The sequence below is a fragment of the Sinohyriopsis cumingii genome, chromosome 8 (genome assembly GCF_028554795.1).
Source record: "Sinohyriopsis cumingii isolate HCF-2022 chromosome 8, ASM2855479v2, whole genome shotgun sequence".
NCBI classification, from domain to species: Eukaryota; Metazoa; Mollusca; class Bivalvia; order Unionida; family Unionidae; genus Sinohyriopsis; species Sinohyriopsis cumingii.
In genome coordinates this window covers 67,580,775-67,585,299 of record NC_142968.1, presented here as the reverse complement: position 1 = coordinate 67,585,299, position 4,525 = coordinate 67,580,775, and the positions used below count along the sequence as shown (strand labels likewise).

General features: G+C 34.4%; 1 pseudogene; it reads right to left on the bottom strand.

The window, feature by feature from the left end:
- Window positions 1–1,899: 1,899 nt before the first annotated feature.
- On the bottom strand, window positions 1,900–3,006 carry LOC149793746 (fibrinogen C domain-containing protein 1-B pseudogene; annotated as a pseudogene).
- Between the last annotated feature and the right edge of the window lie 1,519 nt (window positions 3,007–4,525).

Genomic DNA, 4,525 nt, shown 5'->3' with positions numbered 1-4,525 from the left:
TATACATGTATGAAACACCGATCCAAGCCAAATATCCTGAGTAATTGCCAATGTAACATATTCTCTTAAAATATCGTTCTTTGTGAAATCAATACTTATACATGTCTGTTCCCTTTGTTTGAATCTGAAAACCCCGATGCAGCAAATATATGTTTTAGATATTTTTGTTTCCTATGGAAGTTCAAAATTAGTTTTTCTTTACTTGTATCTTCAATAGATAGAAGTTCTATCGGTAGCAAATATTAGAACCTCTTTAGGCGAGACAGGTCCTGACAAGCGAACTATGCTTTTGTGAAAATTCTAACTCTTACATCAATAACTTTGATCTAGAATATCGTTCTCGGGCTGATAACGTATATACTAACCACTTAGAGGGCTAATTGTGGTGTAGAGTACAATCATTGATTAACAAGAGGATCAAATATAAGTTAATGCCAGTTGAGAATAACCCTGAAATCGATTCTCAGTGTGATCAGTACGTGCCGATGATGCGTCATATATCACTGTGCCTGGAGACAAATTTAGGAAAATAAGTAAAAATCTCGTGAATTCAGTTAAAATGCAATAATTATTCCGGATCGTTTCACGATTGGTTTGTTCTACATGATATTGGATAAATTACTCTGCAATAACGTTTCTTTGTAACCGAAAATAAAACAGCAACGAATACGATTACTGTGTTAATGCAACAAAGGTTTATATGGCTACCGTGAAGGCAGTTGGGGCGTTCTACATGATTTGGGTCAATCGCCATGCAAGAAAACTTGTTTGCTACAAAAGATAAAAGAACAACAAACACGATTAATGTGTCAATGCAACAAAATGTTTATATAGCAAATGGGAAAGTTTGCAAGAACCAACCCAGTGATATTAAAGTTCATGAAACTTCAGGAATTTCGGAGATTTAAATACGGAATCTGCGCAAGGTATATTAAAATATTTGTCTTGTGTGAAACTTATAACCTTGAACTTCTTGATTAACTGAGAAAGACGATCAATGTTGTATACTGGACTGCATTTTAGTATCTTTGTAAATGTTCCGGTACTTAACATTATTTTTGGATTTTATACTTTTCAGATTTTGTGTACCTTTTTATTTTATTTGTCTTCTTTCATAATTTTAAAGCAATGAATTTATTTTCGGAAAAATGATGAAAATGGAATTTTTGGTATCTTGTGTATTCTTCGTGGATTTTCCTAGTTAGCAATGCACTCGAGTATGCCAAAGAGTCATTTGGGTCTGATTTTATCTAATATAGTAACTTTCTGTGACGTCACAATTTAAGGTCACGGACTCTGAATGAATCAAGGACATCAACCCAAAGGTTTGACTAGCAGGGGAAAGAATTGTCTCCTAAGTCCTTTTAATTGTCCTTGAAAAACTCTTAGGATTTTGAAAACAGCAACCATTCCCCAGGAAAAGAACGTAAGCTGCTCATGTTTCTTTGTTTGTACGAAACTATGTTTGAAAACCACACTTATGCAGCACTACATACGGATGAATATTATATTTTATCATTCCTTAAAATGTAATATATTGCCACTTTTTACAATACATAACACTATTGTTAACTGAGATGTTAAGCAAGGTGCTTGTTGAAATCGGGATATTTATATATTATTCTGATTCAGATCGTGGATTGACGATTGCACATGTTCATCAATGTGTAAATACATTAATAGAACAGGGAATTTTGTTGCCAATTGACATAGATATATAAATATGCAAAACATTTCTTTAACATTTGATCAATCCGTTAGGTCGGTATGGGAGTGGAGGGAACTAGGATGTTATTTGCACCCGTATATGTAGCGCATATTATATGTTTTGCAATTAACATCAAAATTTTGAAAGTACAAATTGCGAATAATAATAAGAAAAAACAAACAAAATGAAAATGTAGAATCATACTTTCAATAAAATATACTTATTAATTTTAAACTATCTCCTTTCAGACAAAACAAAGGAATTACAACTGCATCCGTTTCAAATGCAATAGGGACAGCAAATTTAAATGGTTCTACAAATTAATTATACCTGCGTCCCTTTATGAAGAAGGAATATTCATATGACTAAAGCGGGGTGCTGCGAAAGTTTCAAATAACATCAATCTATATGGACATACTTCAAGCTGCTTTACCCTATTTGTACAAATATTTTTTTATCTTAATACTTTTGTATCACTCTTACTGTGAAATTTTTCTCCTTATTTTCATGTCTGCATATATCATGGATGTATGATGTCCGGAATATATTTTCCAATTTATTCCTTCACCAAAATTGGTGGATCCGTAGATTCCATTTAAGTTTGAATGATAGCAATTATTGTACCACCAACCGCCTTTATATCTACTGGCACAATTTGTTGAATTGGCTTTGTCGTTGTCCCAATCCTTGGTGCTAAATTTCATACAAGAATGAGCATAGAAAGACTCGCCTGCTGTTCCACTGTAGCCTTTTACGATGAGAAGATATCCACTACTTTCGTCTCCAACCGAGAAAGTATCATACATGGCAAAGTTGGTACTTGTATTTGAAAGAGTCAAGTTTATATGCAGCTGGTAATCGGCCTGAGCCGTGAGGTCATGTATATTGTCATTTCCGAGCCACATGTTTCCATTTGGATCACCAAAACCCTCTTTATAATCAATCCACTCACGAAAGAAATCAACATCTCCGCTGATTCTTCTCTGAATGACAGTCCATCTTCCACCGGCTGTACGCATGTCACATCGAACGTAGATACCATTAGGATGTCCTTTGGGATAAATAATGTAGCCTCCAGTCTTTGTAAAACCCATTTGGTAAATGTCCTGGCAGTCAATTGGTTTTCCAAAACGGACATTTTGGCATATAGATGAAGTGACGTTTCCACAATTAATTTGAGGATGTCCGCTTGTAAGCAATTCAGAGAACGTCAGGAAAGCGAAGAATAAGCGAACCATTGTCACGGTAAAGAACACTGAACAAAACATTCTCAGTTAAGGATTTTCTAGCGTATAGCTGGATGTGGAAATGTTTAAGAGGGCTGTCCATATTTATTAGATACATAATTGGGAATACACAAAAAGGGGGTGTTGCTTGAATAATAATTATCCAGTTCGAGGCATTGATTTCATTGGGTAAGAATGATAAGACGGATGTAAACAATCCACTATAAATTCATCCGAATAGACTTTGTCAGCATAAAATATAATTATTTTTCTAGAGGAGAAAGTATTTTTTCTCCAATGACGCGAATTGCAGCCCAACTAACTCAGTGAGTTGTACAAATTAACCTCACTACAAATATTGTGATCCTAAAATAGGAAATTAAGTTCTGGCATACAAAAATAACATAACTAAGCACTGCAGCTAAAACCTAGTACACCATAACTAATAATTTCATACTTTCGTAGAACCGAAACCTACAGAGCTATCTGTGCTATCTCTTGGTCTTCCTAAAATACTTTGGATGACATTTTGTTTGCTATATAATATTACGTTCCGTACTAAATTACTCGTATTTAAATACATTAGATTTGGAGTGAAATATGAAACTTGGAGAGAGTCTGTGAACTTCACAAGCGGCAGCTTTTTAGTGTTATAAGATAAATAATGGAGAAAAAAAATATCAACAAGGTTTTGAAATACAACCTGTCGCCTCATTCTTTTCTGCCTTATTTGGACATTTAGTATCCTCAACTTTGGGCTAATAATATAGTCAAAACGAAACGTGAATAGTGAAAAGCTCCTTCTGCTGCTGGTAAACACTCTTATAGTTTTATCTCGTATACATCATTTTTGACATGTATTGTGATTGAGATATTGCAATCGTTGAAAACCAAAGAAAAATAATGGTCACTTTGCTCTCCATTCGCTAGAAGTGAAAACAAGTTATCAATGACAATGATACCGGCTGCTAATATTTCTATTATATACCTACTGCTGCAGATGCTATCTATTGCAATGTCCATGAAAAGGGATATTTGGAAATGTGGAGCATAAACATACACCTACATAACAATGGTTCAACAATCACAAATGTAACAGTGAAATGAAAAAAGCGAAAAAGTAAGAATCCATAGTAGAAATACTTTTCATGACGACATTGGAAAAATATCAAATATATATCGCATACGGGTGAAAGAAATATGGTGTGAAAAGTACTAATTAGTGAATGATATTTCCATTGAAGCTCTTCTCTGGGATGCTGAAATGACATATGGTGCAAGTTGAGATATTACGCCTGAATTCGTTTGAGAAAATCCCTGTGGAGAATCTGTTTTCACGATCTGAATAAAATGGGCATTGTGAAACATAATATTTGCCTTCTGTTTCACACTCACACGCACACAATGCTCGATATATACGCCACTCTGAAGCCAGTAATGGATGCGTTGGTTACTCAATGGGTACGTGTAATGCAACCGTAGTGGGATGCTTGATGTGATTTGATTACGGTTGGATTCCATTTCTGCATTAAATTGTCTTTATGACATTTTCAGATGGTAAATACTACATTTACAGTAATAGGTAAAATAG